The sequence below is a fragment of the Bufo gargarizans genome, chromosome 8, assembly GCF_014858855.1.
Source record: "Bufo gargarizans isolate SCDJY-AF-19 chromosome 8, ASM1485885v1, whole genome shotgun sequence".
NCBI lineage: Eukaryota > Metazoa > Chordata > Amphibia > Anura > Bufonidae > Bufo > Bufo gargarizans.
In genome coordinates this window covers 96,167,707-96,190,439 of record NC_058087.1, presented here as the reverse complement: position 1 = coordinate 96,190,439, position 22,733 = coordinate 96,167,707, and the positions used below count along the sequence as shown (strand labels likewise).

The 22,733-nt window shown below is 47.6% G+C and overlaps 1 protein-coding gene across 1 annotated transcript in view; it reads left to right on the top strand.

The window, feature by feature from the left end:
* Positions 1-22,733, top strand: part of PTH2R (parathyroid hormone 2 receptor) — a 1,033,981-nt gene that overhangs the window by 67,487 nt on the left and 943,761 nt on the right. The window contains exon 2 of the mRNA XM_044303853.1: positions 15,098-15,214. The gene's annotated coding sequence lies outside the window, so the exon portion shown is untranslated. The remainder of the gene's footprint in view (positions 1-15,097; positions 15,215-22,733) is intronic.

Here is a 22,733-nt window from a genome sequence, read left to right as displayed (position 1 = left end):
ACTGCTGTCATATTCTTTTATTAAAAAAACACATTTAGGGCAAAAATCTAGCAGCCTTGTTTGCATCTGTCATTCAAAAATTATTTTTTGCTTCTGTATGTGTGAGATACATGCTTTAGATACTGCTGTGCTATTCAGGTATTAAAAAAAAAACACCAATTTAAGTAAAAAATCTTAATTTTGCAGCCTTTGCTGCATATGTTATTGTGAGATACATGTGTTAGATACTGTTGTTGTATTCTGTTATTTAAAAAAAAACCTATTTTGGGCAAAATACTTATTTTTGCAACCTTTGCTGCATGTGTCAGTATGAGATACAAGTGCTATATACTGGTGTTATATTCTGTTATTAAAAAACACACACATTTTGGGTAAGATCCTATATTTGAGAAATATGAGGAGAGCATCAAATAAGGGACGTGGCCCCGGATGTGGTGCTGCTGGTGGAGCTCCAGTTGCAGGGAGAGGATGTGGTCGATCCGTGCAAGCTACACGCACAAGTGAAACACCTTCCTCAGGTGCGAGTAGGCGAAAGAACCTTCAGCGGTATTTGGTCGGGCCTAATGCAGCTCTATGAATGGTGAGGCCAGAACAAGTACAGACGATAGTAGATTGGGTTGCTGACAGTGCCTCCAGTTCCTTCACATTGTCTCCCACCCAGTCTCCTGCTTAAAGATCAGAGTTGGCAACTGCAGCCAATGTCCATCAGTCTTCACCTCATCCCCTTGTAAATCAGCCAAGCAGTCTGAGGCCCAAGTCACGCAGCAGTCTCTTCTACTTTTTGATGACTCTGCTAGCAGGGTTTCCCAGGGCGATCCACCTAATCCTGCCCCAGAAGTGGAAGAGATGCACGGATGCCCGACCACTTATGTTTCAAGATGAGTACATGGGAGGACTATCGCAGCACATCTCGGATGATGACGAAACTGTCACAACCAGACATCTGAGAAGCTCTGACAGATGCCTCCTCATTGAGCTATTCTTTGTTTTGGTTTTCAGTTCTTCATCTTGTTAGCCTCTCTCAGCTGTCATGTAGTGGTACTGATTGCATCCCTTTAAATTCCTCCCCATAATGCATTAGTGTGCGGCTTATACAACTTCCTGGAGTGTGTGTACATGCTGATCCTATTTCCCAGTCTTCTACAAGATAAGTGCTACATTCTTTTGTGATTTCCTGTTTGCTGGATCCCAGGTGACCCTGACTCCCTCCGTGTCTAGTGTAGGGAGCCGGTGGTCGTGTCCCCTCACTATTGTAGGGTGTTCAGGTGTTATACAGTCGAGGTACGAGGATATGCGATCATCTACCATTGGGATTTTCGCATAGGCTGAGCAGTCAGGGAGAGTGCCAGGTCTTATGCAGGGGTCTCCCTTTTGTTCCTTAGTTTTGGATCCAGTGAGTCATACATTCATTTTGCATTGTCTTGTTAGCTGTACACCTTCCGTGACATTATAAGCCGCCTAAACCACCTCAAGCATGGCTCCGGTTTCACTTTTGAATGCTTTCAGGGTCTTTCATTGGAGGTAGCTCATCTCCGTAAGACTCTTTCTCAGTTTCTAGTGACGGGTTCAGCTTGCGTTCATAAAGTTTGTTCTGAGCCTAAGATTTCGCTCCCAGATACGTTCTCCGGGGGTAGAATTTTTAGAATTTTGTGCGTTTCAGAGAGGCTTGCAAACTCCATTTTCGCCTTCTTCCCCATTCCTCTGGTGATGAGGAACGGAGGGTGGGGATCATTATATCGCTGCTCAGGGGTAACGCTCAGTCGTGGGCCTTTTCGCTGCCGGTGGGGGCACGGCCCCTCCGTTCAGTGGATGAATTCTTTTTAGCCCTGGTTAAGATATATGATGATCCGGATCGTGTTGCTTTGGCTGAGTCTAGACTACGTCTGTTATGCCAGGGTAAACAATCCGCAGAGATATATTGCTCAGAATTTTGGAGATGGGCAGCTGATACTGGTTGGAATGATGCTGCACTCCGAAGTCAATTTTGCAATGGTCTTTCTGAGGGATTGAAAGATGCATTTGCTTTTCATGAGAGGCCTATCTCCTTGGACTCTGCTATGTCTCAGGCCGTTCGTATTGACAGGCATCTTAGAGAGAGAGGAGAGATCTCTCCTTCCTGTCATACTCAGTCCCAGGACAGTGCAGCGGTCTCATTCTGTGTGCAGGGGTCTCAGTCGCTGTCAGCCCCTTCTGAGCAGGAGCCCATGCAGCTGGGGTTGATTGCCTCTGACAATAGAAGATTCAGCCCGCATGGGAAGGTTTGTTTTTGTTGTGGAGGTATAAATCATTTGGCAAATGTTTGTCCCTCTAGGAGATTCAGGCAGTTTTCTGGGAGTAATAAAGAAACAAAAAGGGAAAAATCTTTTAAAAATGTTCCATCTGTTACTATTGGCAGGGTTGAGGCGGAAATTGAAGGTTTTCCATTTGCTTGTAGTTCCCATTTTGTCCTGCCTGCCCGGGTGGCGCTAGAGAGCAAGAACATTTTTTGTGAGATTTTTGTAGATAGTGGAGCAGCTGTCAATCTCATTGATAATCATTTTGCGATAACTCATGGTTTCCAGGTATGCACTTTGGGAAAGGATATTCCTGTTTTTGCTATTGATTCCGCTCCACTTTCTCAGAAATCATTAAAGGGCATAGTTCACAATATTTGTGTAATTGTGAGTGATGCTCATGTTGAGGATGTGTCATGTTTCGTCCTTAGCGGATTACCTACTCCTCTTGTGTTGGGGCTACCCTGGCTCACTAAACATAACCCCACCATTGATTGGCAAGCAAGGCAAATAAATGGTTGGAGAGACTTTTGCAGAGAGAATTGCCTCACGACATCTGTTTCTGAGGTTTCTACTAAGACTGTACCACTTTATTTCTCTGAATTTTCGGATGTCTTCTCTGAGAGTGGAGTTCAGGATTTGCCCCCGCACAGGGAGTACGATTGCCCTATTAATCTCATCCCAGGTGCCACGCTGCCTAAATCTTGTTTATACAATCTTTCCCAACCTGAAAGGGTCGCTATGCATGCTTATATCTCTGAGAGTCTGAGAAAAGAACACATACGACCCTCGAAGTCACCTGTTGCCGCTGGTTTTTCCTTTGATAAGAAAAAAGATGGTTCTTTAAGACCTTGTCTGGATTTCAGGGAGCTGAACAGTATCACTATTCGAGACCCTTATCCGCTTCCTCTGATCCGGGACCTGTTTAACCAGAATGTTGGGGCTAAAGTCTTTTCCAAATTAGATCTAAGAGGGGCATACAACCTGGTCAGGGTCAGAGAAGGAGACAAATGGAAGACGGCCTTCAATACCCTGAGGGCCATTTTGAGAATTTGGTTATGCCTTTTGGTTTGATGAATGCCCCAGCCGTTTTTCAGCATTTCGTGAACAGCATTTTTTTATAATTTAATGGGAAAATTTGTATTAGTGTATTTGAATGACATTTAGATTTTTTCTCCTGATTTCAAAACTCATAAGGAACATTTACGTCAGGTCTTGCTCATCCTGCGGGAGAATAAATTATACGCGAAACTGGAAAAATGTGTGTTTGCGGTTCCAGAAATTCAATTTCTGGGGTTTCTTCTCTCCGCTTCTGGTTTTCGCATGGACCCCGAGAAGGTCCGCGCTGTGCTTGAGTGGGAGCCTCCTGAGAATCAGAAGGCGCTGATGCGTTTTTTGGGCTTTGACAATTATTACAGGAAGTTTATTTTGAATTATTCCTCTGTTGTTAAACCACTCACTGATATGACCAGAAAGGGAGTAGATTTTTATTCCTTGTCGGTAGGGGCGCGTAAGGCCTTTTCTAATATCAAGGAGAGTTTTGCTTCTGCTCCCATCTTGGTACAACCTGATATTTCTCTACCCTTCATAGTTGAGGTTGATGCTTCTGAGGTGGGGGTGGGTGCAGTCTTGTCTCAGGGTTCCTCTCCTGCCAAATGGCGACTGTGTGCCTTTTTCTCGAAGAAACTCTCCTCCGCAGAGAGAAATTACGATGTGGGAGATAGGGAGTTGTTGGCCATCAAGTTGGCTTTTGAGGAATGGCGCCATTGGCTAGAGGGAGCCAGACACCCTATTACCGTGTTTACTGACCATAAAAATCTGGCCTACTTGGAGTCAGCCAAGCGTCTGAACCCGAGACAGGCCAGATGGTCTTTGTTATTTTCAAGGTTTAATTTTGTTGTCACGTTCCGCCCTGGGGTTAAGAATGTGAAGGCAGATACCCTGTCACGTTGTTTTCCGGGAGGTGGGAATTTTGAAGACCCGGGTCCCATTTTGGCTGAAGGGATGGTGGTCTCTGCTCTTTTTCCTGAATTGGAGGCAGAGGTGCAGGTAGCCCAGTTAGAGGCTCCTGATCTTTGTCTTTGTTTGTGCTTCTCGCTTTAAGACACAAGATTTTTAAGGAACACCACGATACGGTCCTTGCTGGGCACCTGGGGGCAAGAGCCACAGTGGATCTCATCGCTCGGAGATTCTGGTGGCCTGCGCTTCGTAAGTCGGTTGAGGGTTTTGTGGCAGCCTGCGAGACTTGCGCTCATGCCAAAGTCCCTCATTCACGGCCATCAGGTCCTCTTCTTCCCTTACCCATTCCTTCCCGTCCTTGGACACATCTGGACGGACCTACCCCGTTCCTCGGGGAAGACTGTGATTCTGGTGGTGGTGGACCGTTTTAGCAAAATGGTGCATTTCATCCCTTTCCCTGGTTTGCCCAATGCTAAGACGCTGGCGCAGGCATTTATTGATCACATTGTCAAATTGCATGGTATTCCTTCAGACATAGTCTTTGATAGGGGCACGCAGTTTGTTTCCAGATTCTGGAAGGCTTTCTGTTCTCGCTTGGGGGTTCGGTTGTCTTTCTCTTCTGCTTTCCACCCGCAGTCGAATGGCCAGACAGAGCGCGTCAATCAGAATCTGGAGACATATCTGCGCTGTTTTGTGGCGGAGAATCAGGAGGATTGGTGTTCTTTTTTGTCTCTTGCTGAGTTTGCTTTAAATGACCGTCGTCAGGAGTCCTCTGATAAGACACCATTTTTTGGTGCATATGGGTTTCATCCGCAGTTTGGGACTTTCTCGGGAGACGGATCTTCTGGTTTACCTGATGAGGACAGATTCTCCTCGTCTTTGTCATCTATTTATCCTGAAAAGATTATCCTGAAAAGATTCAGGATAATCTAAAGAGCATGAGTGAGAGATATAAGCGTGTGGCAGATAAGAGACGTGTGTCTGGTCCGGACCTGAATGTTGGTGATCTGGTGTGGTTGTCTACCAAGAATATCAAATTGAAGGTTCCTTCCTGGAAGTTGGGTCCTAAGTTTATTGGGCCTTACAAAATCCTGTCTGTCATAAATCCTGTTGCCTACCGTCTTGATCTTCCTCAGACTTGGAAGATCCATAATGTTTTTCATAAGTCCTTATTAAAACCTTATGTTCAATCCATTGTACCCGCACCTTTGCCTCCTCCTCCGATTATGGTTGATGGCAATCTTGAATTTCAGATCTCCAGGATTGTGGATTCTCTTGTTGTCCGCGGTTCTCTCCAGTACCTCGTTCATTGGGAGGGTTATGGTCCTGAGGAGAGGATGTGGGTCCCAGTGACGGACATTAAGGCCACTCGTCTCATCAGGGCTTTCCATAGGTCCCATCCTGAGAAGGTGGGCTCTGAGTGTCCGGAGTCCACTCGTAGAGGGAGGGGTACTGTCACAACCAGACATCTGAGAAGCTCTGACAGATGCCTTTCAGAACCTCCTTCTTGAGCTATTCTTTGTTTTGGTTTTCAGTTCTTCATCTCGTTAGCCTCTCTCAGCTGTCATGTAGTTGGACTGATTGCATCCCTTTAAACTCCTCCCCATAATGCATTATTGTGCGGCTTATACAACTTCCTGGAGTGTGTGTGCATGCTGATCCTATTTCCCAGTCTTCTACAAGATAAGTGTTACATTCTTTTGTGATTTCCTGTTTGCTGGATCCCAGGTGACCCTGACTCCCTCCGTGTCTAGTGTAGGGAGCCGGTGGTCATGTCCCCTCACTATTGTAGGGTGTTCAGGTGTTATACAGTCGAGGTACGAGGATATGCGATCATCTACCATTGGGATTTTCGCATAGGCTGAGCAGTCAGGGAGAGTGCCAGGTCTTAAGCAGGGGTCTCCCTTTTGTTCCTTAGTTTTGGATCCAGTGAGTCATACATTCATTTTGCATTGTCTTGTTACCTGTGACAGAAACACAGGTACCAACTGCTGTGGCTTTCGAAAGTGTGCAGACCGTCAAGGAGGGCAGGGGTGAAGACTGGGTGGAAGATGATGTGGAGGACGATGAGGTTCTCAACCCCACATGGAATTAAGGTCATGCAAGTGACCTGTGTAGTTTGGAGGAAGAGGCGGTGGTTGCAGAGAGCCACCAGCACAACAGAAGAGGGAGCAGAGTGCAAAAGCGGAGCGGCCGTCCCCTAGACAATACGACTGCTACTTCCCACCGCAGCAAGGGACTGAGCACACCAAAGCCATCTCCAAGGAGTTCCCTGGCGTGGCAGTTCTTCAGACAATGTGCTGACGACAAGACACGAGTGGTTTGCGCGCTGTGCAATCAGAGCCTGAAGCAAGGCATAAACATTTTCAACCTGAGCACAATCTGCATGACCAAGCATTTAAGTGCAAAGCACAAGCTGCAGTGGAGTAGACACCTCAAAAATCAAGAAATGTCTCTGGCTCCTCTTGCTTCCTCTTCTGCTGCAGTCTCGGCCTCTTTATCCACCTCTGGAGTGACAGTGCTATCTTCCACCCCACAGAGGATCTGCTAGCAACACCACCAACCAAGTCACTAAGCATCTCCACAATGTCCCACGGAAGCGTTCAGCTCTACATCTCCCAAACACTGGAGCGGAAGAGGAATTACCATCTAGCCACCTGCGATCCCTCGCTCTGAATGTCAGCATTTCAAAATTTCTGGCCTTTGAAATGCTGCCATTCCATCTGGTGGAGACGGAGAGTTTATAATCCTTATGTACGTCGTACCCAGCAGCCACTACTTTTCCAGGCGTGCCATCCCTTCCCTGCACAACCAAGTGGGGGACAAAATCAGGTGTGCACTGCTCAAAGCCATCTGTGGCAAGGTGCACCTCACTACGGATATGTGGACCAGTAAGTACGGTCAGGGACGCTATATCTCAATAACAGCACACTGGGTAAATGCAGTGGCGGCTGGGCCTGAGGCAGATAGCAGTTTGGTTCATGTCCTTCCACCACCGAGGATTGCAGGGTGCTTCAGTTTGCCTCCTGTTGCTTTCTACTTCTACTCCACTTCCTCATCCTCTACCGGCTCCTCATCCGGTCAGAGTAACACCTTCACCACCAACTTCAGCACAGCCAGGGGTAAACGACAGCAGGCATTTTTAAAATCTATCTGTTTGGGGGACAAACCCCACACCGCGCAGGAGCTGTGGACGGGCCTTGGACAACAGACCGATGAGTGGTTGGTGCCAGTAAGCATCAAGCCCGGCCTGGTGGTGTGCGATAATGGGCAAAATCTCGTAGCAGCTCTGGGACTAGTGGATTTGACGCACATCCCTTGCCTGGCGCATGTGCTGAATTTGGTAGTGCAGAGGTTCCTTAAAAATTACCCCGATAAGTCAGAGCAGCTTCAGAAATTGCGGGCCGTCTGTGCGCACTTTCGGCGTTCTCACCCTGCTCCTGCTCGCTTGTCAGTGCTGAAGCGTAACTTCAGCCTTCCCGCTCACCGCCTCATATGCGACGTGCCCACAAGGTGGAACTCCATCTTGCACATGCTGACCAGACTGTGTGAGTAGCAGCAAGCGATAGTGGAGTTTCAGCTGCAGCACACTCGGGTGAGTCGCTCTGTGGAACAGCACCACTTCACCACTAATGACTGGGCCTCCATGCGAGACCTGTGTTCCTTGTGGCACTGTTTCGAGTACTCCACCAACATGTGGCAATGGGTGTGAAATTTGCACCCAGTTTTGCCAATCTTTTTATATCCTACTGGGAAAAAATTTTTATTACCCCAATCATACAGAAAATAGGACCAGGAGGTATTTTGATTCTTTGGAGAAGATACATCGATGATTGCCTGTGTATCTGGAAGGGTGATGAATCTTCTCTAAGGGGCGTTCATTCAGTATATCAACAACAATCAATGGAACATCAAATTTACGGAGGAGAGTAGTAAAGTTAGGGTTAATCTCCTTGATTTGGAAATATCTATCATCAATCAACGACTTGCAAATAAAACCTTCTTCAAGCCTACAGATAGGAATGGCTATATCGATGCCACTAGTTGTCATTATAGCCCATGGCTACAGGGGGTCCCCAAGAGTCAGCTCCAACGCATAAAAAGAAATTGCTCCCACCAGGCAGACTATGAGACACAGAGTGAGATCATTGCAAATAGGTTCAAAGAAAAGGGCTATAATGAGGAGGTACTACAAGATCAAAGAAGTGTAATTGGTGAAAACCAAGGTGGAATAAAAACAGCTAGAGAGAAAAACACTGATAGATTCAAGTGGGCAATTAAAACTGTGTATTCAGCTTCTTGTCCTGAGATCAAGCAGGCAATCAGGAAGAACTGGAGAATATTGAAGAATGACGAGGTCATTGGTCCTCTGATCCCAAACAAACCACCTTTTATTTTTAAGAGGGCACCCACTGTACGGAACAAAATAGTAAGAGGATGTCTAAAAGCAAAGACCAAAAAGTCCACCAAAAATAACTTTGTGTGGTATGGTTTTTGTTTGGGTTGCAAAAATAGATCCATGATGGATAAAAAGTGTAGTACTCAGAAAACTATATCCTCCTGCTCCAATCAAAATGAATTGCGCATGAGAGGACAATTATCTTGTGAGTCCGCAGGGGTAATCTACGTTTTAGAGTGCCCCTGCGGGCTACAATATGTTGGTAGAACCTTAAGAAAATTAAAAACTAGGATTGGCGAATTATAGGCAATTTAAATCGGGGTCTTGAGTCACACAGTGTATCTGCACACTTTAAAAGAGTCCACCGGAATAATCCTGCCGGTTTAAGATTTGTTGGAGTTGAACATGTGCAGAAAAATTGGAAAGGTGGGGATGCAGTACAACAGATCAATAAAATTGAGGCAAAATGGATATACGAACTGAATACCCTGCAACCTAAAGGCCTAAATATAGAATGGGACATGAAGGCAGTTAGCATGTATTGAACGTGATCATCAGTTTAGATATCCTCAAGTGTCCATCATCTGCTCCTTATTTAGTATATGTAGGAAAATAGGTGGATAAGGTACAGGGTGGGTTAATAGAGGTTTTAGCATGGGTATTTATTAGCTACTCCTTAGCATATTAACAGTTTCCATAAGTGTTTTTTTTTATATAAGTAGGCATTGGAGTTATCATAATTCCTTTTATTGTATGAAATGTGTAGAAAATATAATGAAGTATGACCCAAAAATAATCTTCATACGAGTTTATTGTATGTTTTAAAAGGGTCAATTTTATAATGTGATTTCAAATAATCGAATGTATACGATTTTATAATGCGATTTTAAATAATCAAATGTTTGTCGAATGTATACAATTATATGTGAATCAGAATTCGGGAAACAGGATCTGACATAAGAGTTGGGAAGTGTAAGAACACAGCTTTGGCTGATTAGTTTGTAACGCCCCAGATGAAGCAAAGGCGAAACCCGGGTCGGGCACCTACACACGCTTTTTAGCTATCGATGTTCTGTTCTGGTTGGTATCAGGATTGTGATTGGAGATGTGCCTGTAACATTGTGGAATCTCCATAGAATCTTCCTGTTAGTGAAACGCCTGCCTGTGGAAACCTAGCGCGGACCCATACATATGTACTCCACCAACACGACCAGTGCCGATTACGCCGTTCTCAGCGTTACTATCCCACTTCAATGCCTCCTTGAAAAAACGCTGCTGGCGATGATGGAGGTGGAAGAGGGATAATTCCATAGGGTTTCCGGCCAGTCATTCACAAGTGGCTCCATGGGTGGGTTCCTTTCCTGCACCCACAAACGCCAGACACACAATTGTCCAGCCAGGGCACATTTCTGGAGGAGAACGAGGTCAAGGATGTGGAGATGGGGAGGAGGAACCATGTTCACAGCAGGGTGGCAGCCAGACCAGTTCATGGCCATCACTAGTGCGTAGTGGCGTCGCTAGAGGGGGGCGAGGGGGGGCAATTGCCCCCCCTATGTTGTCCCTTGCCCCCCCGGGTGCCCCCCCGCTAATTCTCCCAGGTGAATACTAATGAGCGCTTCCATTATGGAAGCGCTCATTAGTACCGATTCTACCGAAGGACCAGGAAGTGGTGAACGCTCTGTACTCACCACTTCCTGGTCCTCGGCTGTCGGCTGTGCAGGGCTGCGCACAGCGTGAGGTCGCTCTGTGACCTCACGCTGTGCGCGCCAGTTTAGAGCACAGTCGACTGAGAAGAAAATGGCAGGCGGCGTCCGTCCAGGAACAGGAGAGGTAAGTGTTTTTATTTTTTATTTTATAAAAAATGTGGCTGCTGGGGGCATTATGGGGGCTAATAGGAGGCATATAAGGGCTAATTGGAGCCATATGGGGCATTTGGAGGCATATTTGGGGGCTAATAGGAGGCATATGGGGGCTATTTGGGGGCTAATTGGAGGCATATATGGGGGCTAATTGGAGGCATATTTGGGGCTAATTGGAGGCATATTTGGGGCTAATTGGAGGCATATTTGGGGCTAATTGGAGGCATATTTGGGGCTAATAGGAGGCATATGGGGCTAATAGGAGGCATATGGGGCTAATAGGAGGCATATGGGGCTGATAGGAGGCATATGGGGGCTAATTGGAGGCATATGGGGGCCTATGGGGCTAATAGGAGGCATATGGGGGCAATAGGAGGCATATGGGGGCTGATAGGAGGCATATGGGGGCTAATTGGAGGCAAATGGGGGCATATGGGGCTAATAGGAGGCATATGGGGGCCTATGGGGCTAATAGGAGGCATATGGGGGCAATAGGAGGCATATGGGGCTGATAGGAGGCATATGGGGGCTAATTGGAGGCAAATGGGGGCATATGGGGCTAATAGGAGGCATATGGGGGCAATAGGAGGCATATGGGGGCTGATAGGAGGCATATGGGGGCTAATAGGAGGCATATGGGGGCTAATAGGAGGCATATGGGGGCTAATTGGAGGCATATGGGGGCTAATTGGAGGCAAATGGGGGCATATGGGGCTAATAGGAGGCATATGGGGTAATAGGAGGCATATGGGGGCTGATAGGAGGCATATGGGGGCTAATAGGAGGCATATGGGGGCTAATAGGAGGCATATGGGGGCTAATAGGAGGCATATGGGGGCTAATAGGAGGCATATGGGGGCTAATACGAGGCATATGGGGGCTAATAGGAGGCATATGGGGGCTAATAGGAGGCATATGGGGGCTAATTGGAGGCATATCGGGGCTAATTGGAGGCATATGGGGGCATATGGGGCTAATAGGAGGCATATGGGGGCTAATAGGAGGCATATGGGGGCTAATAGGAGGCATATGGGGGCTAATAGGAGGCATATAGGGGCTAATAGGAGGCATATGGGGGCTAATTGGAGGCATATGGGGGCTAATTGGAGGCATATGGGGGCTAATTGGAGGCATATGGGGGCTAATTGGAGGCATATGGGGGCTAATTGGAGGCAAATGGGGGCATATGGGGCTAATAGGAGGCATATGGGGTAATAGGAGGCATATGGGGGCTGATAGGAGGCATATGGGGGCTAATAGGAGGCATATGGGGGCTAATTGGAGGCATATGGGGGCTAATTGGAGGCATATGGGGGCTAATTGGAGGCATATGGGGGCTAATTGGAGGCATATGGGGGCTAATTGGAGGCATATGGGGGCTAATTGGAGGCATATGGGGGCTAATAGGAGGCATATGGGGGCTAATAGGCATATGGGGGCTAATTGGAGGCATATGGGGGCATATGGGGCTAATAGGAGGCATATGGGGGCTAATAGGAGGCATATGGGGGCTAATAGGAGGCATATAGGGGCTAATAGGAGGCATATGGGGGCTAATAGGAGGCATATGGGGGCTAATTGGAGGCATATGGGGGCTAATAAGAGGCATAATGGGGGCTAATGAGGCATAAGGGCTGATATGGGGGCTAATGAGGCATAAGGGCTGATATGGGGGCTAATGAGGCATAAGGGCTGATATGGGGGCTAATGAGGCATAAGGGCTGATATGGGAGCTAATGAGGCATAAGGGCTGATATGGGGGCTGATATGAGAGGCATAATGTGTCATCCACAGATGCCCCCATAACAGTGTGTCTTCCACAGATCCACCATAACAGTGTGCCTGTGCACTGACGAGAGACAGAAAGAAGGGGAAAGAATACGTGGAAGCAAGCAGAGGACGGCACAGCAGACGACTGAGTAGCTTCTTTTGTAAGTAAATTGCTTTATTATAACTGTATCCCTGCATATCGCAATTCACTCGTATTTTGTAATCTTATTGATATATACTTATTTTGTTTGTGCCCCCCCATTTTTGACTGTGGTATGTTTGTGCCCCCCCTATATATTGTTCCTAGAGTCGCCACTGCTAGTGCGTGGCTGGGGTGATACAAAGGACACAGAGGATACACCTCGCACAGAGGACAGCTTTTTGTTGCCTCTGGGCAGCCAGGCACACACGAGCGATTACATGCTGCAACGACCGCCGAGTTGCCCACATTCTAAGTTGTGCTGATTACTGGGTGGCCATGCTTCTGGATCCCCGTCCTTAATTCCATCACTGTAGTGTGATTGTAAGTTGCGTGAGTACAAGCTTACGCTGATAAACCCGCTGCTGGTGGCAAATTCACCAATTTTTGGGTGTGATATACTCATGCTCTACCTAGTAAACAGGTAAAAATAAATCACTAATGTGTTGTTTACATTTTCCGGTAAAATTCACCAATTGTTGTGTGTGATATACCACTGCTCTACTTAGTAGACAGGTAACAAAAAAAAACACTAATTTGTCTGTTAAATTTTTGGGTGAAATTCACCAATTTTTGGGAGTGATAGACCCTTGCTCTACCTAGTAGACAGGTTAATAAATTTCACAAATTTTTCTGTTACATTCTTGGGTTGATATTTTAAATTTTTAGCTGTGAATAAACCCCTGCTCTGCATAGGTGACAGGGACCAATTTTTTTTATAATAACCTGTTTCACTAGTGCGTGACATTAACCCATTTCTGGCGATGAAAAACCTCTGCTCTGCATAGGTGACAGGGACTTACATTTCTAAAATTCATTTTTATTTGGCCCTTTCATTTGATCCTTCTGCTTTAATAACTTTTCCCTCATTTCCGCTTCATCCCATTGCAGCCATTGACCTCCCTTGGATGAGGTCTCCCTTTCTCACGCTCCCTCTCCGGTGTGGAACCCTGATTCGCTGATTACCGTGATCAATATGGTATGCTCAGAAAAGAACATCGAAAGTTGATAGAGAAGATATCCAAATGGATCGTGGACGTCACAGGAACGTACGATCAGGCAGAAGTTATTTAGAGTCAACAAAGCGGCAGCAGGGCCTCTCCTGGCTAACGTTTCTAAATCCAAAATACCCCAGTGACAATCCCTATAATTTTGTATTAATCATTCCAATAACAGGGCATCTTAAGAGTCCTGTATTGTTATTTATCGTCACTACCTCACCGAGTCGGAAAGTGGGTAATTGCTGCGTGCCCCCTCCTTAACTTGGAAGCTTATGCTTCAATACTTTGTCCACATTTCCGCTTGATTACATTTAATTTCATCCATTGACCTCCCTTGGATGTGGTATCCCTTTCTCAGGCTCCCTCTCCGGCCTGGAACCCTGATTCCCAGCCACCCATGATCACCATGTTAGGTGCATAAAAGAAAATCAAAAGTTGATAGAGAAGATATCCAATTGGATTGTGGATATCACGGGGACGTGCGAAATGGTGTAGCAGTATGTGTGCACACGCCTACACGTACTGAATGATGGGTCTGCCCCCTTTAACCTCTGGGTCTCCAAATTGGGCACATCGCCTGAGCTTGCCATTTTGCCTTGGAGGTGCTGGCCTGTTTATTGTCTGAAAGTGTGTTTAGCATGACTGGAGGGAGTTATCACAGGTTATATTTCCAATGTTTCGGGCTGTACCCTAATTAAAAATGTTTAAAAAATAAATAAAACCAAAAAGCAGTGTATGCTACCTCCTCCTCCTCCACCGCTGCTTCCACCTACACCTCCACATCCACCGCCTCCTCAACCTCCTACTCGATATAGACCTCGTCCTCCTAGATCAAGATTATTATTTTTTATTTTTACGTATTTTATGTTATTTAAAGTAATTTACCTATCCACATTTGTTTGCAGAGCACTTGTCATGCACTTAACCACATTTTGCAGCCCTCTAGCCCTTTCCATTACATTTTTACAGCCATTTTAGTGTTCAAAAGTTCGGGTCTCCATTGATTTTAATAGTGTTCGGTTTTGGGGTCAAGTTCAGGTCCCGAACACAAACTTTTTTGTGAAGTTCGGCCGAACCCGTTTAACCCGCACATCCAGATGTCTTCTCAACTCTACTGATGTACACAAACGTGTACGGCTTGTGCTGTAGACCGCAAATAGCATTTAAATGGTACTCGCAACATTTAGCCTGCACCGCAAAAAAATAGAATATGTTCTGGGGATTTTTGTGGTGCGAAGCATGGACCAAAATTACACAGAAGAGCCCCGTAGTGCTTCCATGGGCTTTTACTACGTGCCTCCGCTCCGCACTGCCCTGCATCTTGCGGATTGTGGACCCATTCAAGGGAATGGGTCCTCATTTGTGTAATGGAGCACACACGACTGGTGCCCATATATTGCAGACCTGCTGTATGCAGGCCACAATACGGACGCAGGCAGCAAATGTATTAAAAAACAAACAAACACATAGTTGTTTTCAAAACATAGGAAACTGGTTACTCAAAACTACTGATTTCATAAAATATTAAGTTACAATGTATAATAAATTAGAACATACTTAGAACACTACAATTGTGATAGAAAAAATAAATATTAAGAAGATTGACTTTTACAAGTAATTGGTTTCTTTTCATACAGGGACAGAAGGAAGTTGCTTACCAGAATGGGATGGATTGGTTTGCTGGTCAAGAGGAATACCTGGGAAAATACTTGCTGTCAATTGCCCTTTCTATGTGTATGACTTTAATCACAGAGGTATTTAGAACTGTTCTCTGTTGATGTCTTTCCTTCTGTGAAATATACCATAAATGTATTATCTCCTTAGTATTATTCAGTTCACTGTTATGATTCAATTGCTTTATGTAATACAGTATTTTATAAATAGTGAGTTTTCTTATTAGGGTACTTTCACACTTGCGGCAGAGTGATCCGGCAAGCAGTTCCGTCGCCGTAACTGCTTGGAAGATCCATCAAAACGTATGCCAACTATTGGCATTTGTGTCATCCGGAAAAACAGATCTGGCATTTACTTTTTTCACCTTTTTTTCGGATTCCTATGGGAAAAAATGCTGGATCTGGAATTCAGGCAAGTGTTCAGTATTTTTGGCCAGAGATAAAACCGTAGCATGTTTTATCTCTGTCTTGATCAGTCAAAAAGACTGAACTGAAGACATCCTGATGCATCCTGAATGGATTACTCTTTATTCAGAATGCATGGGGATAAAAATTATCGGTTATTTTCCAGTATAGAGCCCCTAGGACGGAACTCTATGCCGGAAAACTAAAATGCTTGTGTGAAAGTACCCTTTGTAGTTATTGGGATCAAAGTTTGAAACTTCTGTCCTTGAAAATATACAGTTGCAAGAAAAAGTAAGTGGACCCCTTGACATTACCTAGATTTATGCATTGATTATTCATATAATGTGGTCTGATTCTTATCTTAGTCACAATTATAAACAAACACAATATAATTAACTCCTTAAGGACCTTGCCATTTTTCACTTTAAGGACCAGGCCGTTTTTTTGGAAGTTTGACATTTGTCACTTTATGTGGTCATATGTTTGGAGCGCTTTTACTTATTCAAGCGATTCTGATAGTGGAACTTCATGATAGTGGTAAATTTGAGTCAATATAATTTATCTATACTTATAAAGAATATCCTAACTTTACAGAAAATTTTGAAAAATTACCAATATTCTAAATTTGAATTGTTCAGCTTTAAAGGCAGATAGTGATACCTTATAACTAGGGATGAGCGAACCCGAACTGTACAGTTCGGGTTCGTACCGAATTTTGGGGTGTCCGTGACACGGACCTGAACCCAAACATTTTCGTAAAAGTCCGGGTTCGGGTTCGGTGTTCGGCGCTTTCTTGGCACAGTGCAGCATGTGACCCAGCCTCAATTTAAGCTGGAGTCACGTAGCGCCGCACGTCACTCTGCTCTGATCAGTGTAGGGAGAGGATGCAGCTGCTGCTGTAAGGCCCAATGCACACGGCCGTGTTTCACAGCAGTCTGCGGGCCGTGGAACCGCGGCCTGGATCCCTCCTGTGAGCTGGAGCGCACGGCGTCACTGGTTGCTATGACGCCGTGCGCTCCCTGCTGCCGCCGCAATACAGTACTACACTGGTATGATCTATACCAGTGTATTACTGTACTGTGCCGGCAGCAGGGAGCGCACGGCGTCATAGCAACCAGTGACGCCGTGCGCTCCAGCTCACAGGAGGGATCCAGGCCACGGTTCCACGGCCCGCACACGGCCGTGAACAACGGCCGTGTGCATGGGGCCTTAGGGCGAGATTAGGCACTAGACAGAGATTTACTCAGCAAAAACACTTAAAGAAGTGATCGATCTACAGCTATGAATCATTCATCTTCTGCTATTCAATTGCTCACTGTTTTTAGGCTGCCCAGAGCGTTTTTCAGTCACTTTTTTCTGGGGTGATCGGCGGCCATTTTGTGTCTTGTGGTGCGCCAGCACAAGCTGCCACCAAGTCCATTTAACCATCAATAGTGTGTTTGTTTGTTTTTTTTTGCTATATCCTACATCAGGGGCTTGGCTGTGCTTTCTATTTTATGAGGTGTGAAATACAATTGCCAAAATAGCAGTACCCTAAATCTGGAGTTTCAGCTGTGGCTAGCCAATTGTAATACTGTCTGCTGTCTGGCAAAGGATACATTTTTGTTCTGGGTTGAAATACAATTCCCAACTTAGCAATTCCCTAAACAAGTGGTTTCTGCTGTATCAGGCCAAGTTTAAATCAATTCATAAAAGGGTATATTAGATTGAAGGTGCGGATAGTGTCATCCTCAATAACTTCACACGCTACCATGCATTTCCAAGTTTAATTCTGTCCGTAAACGTATACCTGTCACCCAGCGCCTAAATAATAGGCCTAAAATTTATATTCAGCTAAGGCCTCATGCACACGACAGTATTTTTTCACGGTCCACAAAAACGGGGTCCGTAGGTCCGTGATCCGTGACCGTTTTTTCGTCCGTGGGTCTTCCTTGATTTTTGGAGGATCCACGAACATGGCCGTGCGGAGCCAAACGGATCCGTCCTGAATTACAGTGCAAGTCAATGGGGACGGATCCGTTTGACGTTGACACAATATGGTGCAATTGCAAACGGATCCGTCCCCGTTGACTTTCAATGTAAAGTCAGGAGTCCCTTTACTTTCACACTTGCATTCAGAGCGGATCCGTCTGAGACGGATCCGCTCATATAATGCAGACTGTGGCTCCGTTCAGAGCGGATCCGTCTGCATTATATTGTTAAAACATTTCTAAGTGTGAAAGTAACCTCAGACAGATCCGTCCAGACTTTACATTGAAAGTCAATGGGGGACGGATCAGTTTGAAAATTGAGCCACAGTGTGTCATCTTCAAACGGATCCGTCCCTATTGACTTACATTGTAAATCTGGACGGATCCGCTTGCCTCCGCACGGCCAGACGGACACCCGAACGCTGCAAGCAGCGTTCAGGTGTCCGCCTGCTGAGCGGAGCGGAGGCTGAACGCTGCCAGACTGATGCATTCTGAGCGGATCCGCGTCCGCTCAGAATGCATTAGGGCTGGACGGATGCGTTCGGGGCCGCTTGTGAGCCCCTTCAAACGGAACTCACAAGCGAACACCGAACATTTTAACTTGAAGCATCCCCATCACCATGGGAACGCCTCTATGTTAGAATATACTGTCAGATATGAGCTACATCGTGAAACTCAGATCCGACAGTATATTCTAACACAGAGGCGTTCCCATGGTGATGGGGATGCTTCAGGTTAGAATATACAAAAAAACTGTGTACATGACTGCAGCAGGGGGCAGACCCCCCCCCCCTGTTTTTAACTCATTGGTGGCCAGTGCCCCCCCCCCTCCTTCCCCTGTAGTTAACTCGTTGGTGGGGCCAGTGTGCACCCCCCCACCGCCCCCTCCCTCCCTCTATTGTAATAATAGCATTGGTGACAGTGTGCACCCCCGCCCCCCCCTCCCTCCCTCTATTGTAATAATAGCATTGGTGGCAGTGTGCGTCCCCCCGCCCCTCCCCTTCCTCCCTCTATTGTTTTAATACATTGGTCATTGGTGGCAGTGTGAGGCCTCCCCTCCCCCCCCCGATCATTGGTGGCAGCGGAGTAGAAGCATCATACTTACCTGGCTGCTGCGATCTCTGTGTCCGGCCGGGAGCTCCTCCTACTGGTAAGTGACAGGTCTGTGTGGCGCATTGCTGTCACTTACCAGTAGGAGGAGCTCCCGGCCGTACGCAGACATCGCAGCAGCCAGCAGGTAAATATGATGCTTCTACTACTGCTAAGGCTAAGTAACCATGACAACCAGGACTGCAGTAGCGTCCTCGCTGCCATGGTTACCGATCGGAGCCCCAGCGATTAAACTGGGACTCCGATCGGAACTCCACTGCCACCAATGATCTGGGGGTGGGGTGGGGTGAGGGGAGGCCGCACACTGCCACCAATGTATTAAAATAATAGAGGGAGGGGGGGGCGCACACTGCCACCAATGTATTAAAAGAATAGAGGGAGGGGGGGGGCACACTGCCACCAATGTATTAAAAGAATAGAGGGAGGAAAGGGGGGGCGCACACTGCCACCAATGTTTAAAAAGAATAGGGGGAGGGAGGGGGGGCCGCACCCTGTGCAACCAATGCTGTTATTACAATAGAGGGAGGGAGGGGGGGTGGTGCACACTGTGCCACCAATGTTATCATTACAATAGAGGGAGGGGGGCGCACTGGCCACCAATGAAATTCAAACTGGGGAGGGAGGGGGGTCTGCCCCCTGCTGCCTGGCAGACCCGGATCTCTTACAGGGGGCTATGATAGCACAATTAACCCCTTCAGGTGCAGCACCTGAGGGGTTAATTGTACGGATCACGGCCCCCTGTAAGAGATCGGGTGCTGCCAGGCAGCAGGGGACAGTCTTGTAACAGTTTGTTGTATATTCTAACTAGAAGCGTCCCCATCACCATGGGAATGCCTCTGTGTTAGAATATACTGTCGGATCTGAGTTTTAACGCAGACGTGGTGGTATTAGTGGACCCTCTGGTGCTGGGAGAGGACGTGGCCGTTCTGCCACAGTCACACGTCCTAGTGTACCAACTACCTCAGGTCCCAGTAGCCGCCATAATTTACAGCGATATTTGGTGGGGCCCAATGCCGTTCTAACGATGGTAAGGCCTGAGCAGGTACAGGCATTAGTCAATTGGGTGGCCGACAGTGGATCCAGCACATTCACATTATCTCCCACCCAGTCTTCTGCAGAAAGCGCACAGATGGCGCCTGAAAACCAAGCCCATCAGTCTGTCACATCACCCCCATGCATATCAGGGAAATTGTCTGAGCCTCAAGTTATGCAGCAGTCTCTTATGCTGTTTGAAGACTCTGCTGGCAGGGTTTCCCAAGGGCATCCACCTAGCCCTTCCCCAGCGGTGAAAGACATAGAATGCACTGACGCACAACCATTTATGTTTCCTGATGATGAGGACATGGGAATACCACCTCAGCACGTCTCTGATGATGATGAAACACAGGTGCCAACTGCTGCGTCTTTCTGCAGTGTGCAGACTGAACAGGAGATCAGGGAGGAAGACTGGGTGGAAGACGATGCAGGGGGCGATGAGGTCCTAGACCCCACATGGAATGAAGGTCGTGCCACTGACTTTTACAGTTCAGAGGAAGAGGCAGTGGCGAGACCGAGCCAACAGCGTAGCAAAAGAGGGAGCAGTGGGCAAAAGCAGAACACCCGTCACCAAGAGACTCCGCCTGCTATTGACCGCTGCCATCTGGGACCGAGCACCCCAAAGGCAGCTTCAAGGAGTTCCATGGCATGGCACTTCTTCAAACAATGTGCTGACGACATGACCCGAGTGGTTTGCATGCTGTGCCATCAGAGCCTGAAGCGAGGCATTAACGTTCTGAACCTTAGCACAAACTGCATGACCAGGCACCTGCATGCAAAGCATCAACTGCAGTAGAGTAAACACCTTAAAAACAAGGAAGTCACTCAGGCTCCCCCTGCTACCTCTTCTGCTGCTGCCGCCTCGGCCTCTTCTGCTGCTGCCGCCTCTGCCTCTTCCTCCGCCTCTGGAGGAACGTTGGTATCTGCCGCCCAGCAAACAGGGGATGTACCACCAACACCACCACCTCCGTCACCAAGCATCTCAACCATGTCACACGGCAGCGTTTAGCTCTCCATCTCACAAACATTTGAGAGAAAGCGTAAATTCCCACCTAGCCACCCTCGATCCCTGGCCCTGAATGCCAGCATTTCTAAACTACTGGCCTATGAAATGCTGTCATTCAGGCTGGTGGACACAGACATCTTCAAACAGCTCATGTCGCTTGGTGTCCCACAGTATGTTGTTCCCAGCCGCCACTACTTCTCCAAGAGAGCCGTGCCTTCCCTGCACAACCAAGTATCCGATAAAATCAAGTGTGCACTGCGCAACGCCATCTGTGGCAAGGTCCACCTAACCACAGATACATGGACCAGTAAGCACGGCCAGTGACGCTATATCTCCATAACTGCACACTGGGTAAATGTAGTGGCAGCTGGGCCCCAGGCAGAGAGCTGTTTGGCGCACGTCCTTCCACCGCCAAGGATCGCAGGGCAACATTCTTTGCCTCCTGTTGCCTCCTCCTCCTACTCGGCTTCCTCCTCCTCTTCGTCCACCTGCTCATCCAGTCAGCCACACACCTTCACCACCAACTTCAGCACAGCCCGGGGTAAACATCAGCAGTCCATTCTAAAACTCAAATGTTTGGGGGACAGGCCCCACACCACACAGGAGTTGTGACGGGGTATAGAACAACAGACCGATGAGTGGTTGCTGCCGGTGAGCCTCAAGCACGACCTGGTGGTGTGCGATAATGGGCGAAATCTCGTTGCAGCTCTGGGACTAGCCGGTTTGACGCACATCCCTTTCCTGGCGCATGTGCTGAATTTGGTGGTGCAGAAGTTCATTCACAACTACCCCAACATGTCAGAGCTGCTGCATAAAGTGCGGGCCATCTGTTCACGCTTCCGGCGTTCACATCCTGCCGCTGCTCGCCTGTCTGCGCTACAGCGTAACTTCAGCCTTCCCGCTCACCGCCTCATATGCGACTTGCCCACCAGGTGGAACTCCACCTTGCACATGCTGGACAGACTGTGCGAGCAGCAGCAGGCCATAGTGGAGTTTCAGCTGTAGCACGCACGGGTCAGTCGCACTGCGGAACAGCACCACTTCACCACCAATGACTGCGCCTCCGTGTGAGACCTATGTGCCCTGTGGCACCATCAACATGGCCAGTGGCAATGACTCTGTTATCAGCGTTACAATACCACTTCTATGTCTCCTTGAGAAAACACTTAGGGCGATGATGGAAGAGGAGGTGGCCCAGGAGGAGGAGGAAGAGGGGTCATTTTTAGCACTTTCAGGCCAGTCTCTTCGAAGTGACTCAGAGTGAGGTTTTTTGCAACAGCAGAGGCCAGGTACAAATGTGGCCAGCCAGGGCCCACTACTGGAGGACGAGGAGGACGAGGATGAGAAGGAGGTGGAGGAGGATGAGGATGAGGATGAAGCATGTTCACAGCAAGGTGGCACCCAACGCAGCTCCGGCCCATCACTGGTGCGTGGCTGGGGGGAAATGCAGGACGATGATGACACGCCTCTCACAGAGGACAGCTTGTCCTTACCTCTGGGCAGCCTGGCACACATGAGCAACTACATGCTGCAGTGCCTGCGCAACGACAGCAGAGTTGCCCACATTTTAACATGTGCGGACTACTGGGTTGCCACCTTGCTGGATCCACGGTACAAAGACAATGTGCCCACCTTACTTCCTGCACTGGAGCGTGATAGGAAGATGCGCGAGTACAAGCGCACATTGGTAGACGTGCTACTGAGAGCATTCCCAAATGTCACAGGGGAACAAGTGGAAGCCCAAGGCGAAGGCAGAGGAGGAGCAAGAGGTCGCCAACGTAGCTGTGTCATGGCCAGCTCCTCTGAGGGCAGGGTTAGAATGGCAGAGATGTGGAAAAGTTTTGTCAACACGCCACAGCTAACTGCACCACCACCTGATACGGAACGTGTTAGAAGGAGGCAACATTTCAGTAACATGGTGGAACAGTACGTGTGCATTCCCCTCCACGTACTGACTGATGGTTTGGCCCCATTCAACTTCTGGGTCTCCAAATTGTCCACGTGGCCAGAGCTAGCCTTTTATGCCTTGGAGGTGCTGGCCTGCCCGGCGACCAGCGTTTTGTCTGAACGTGTA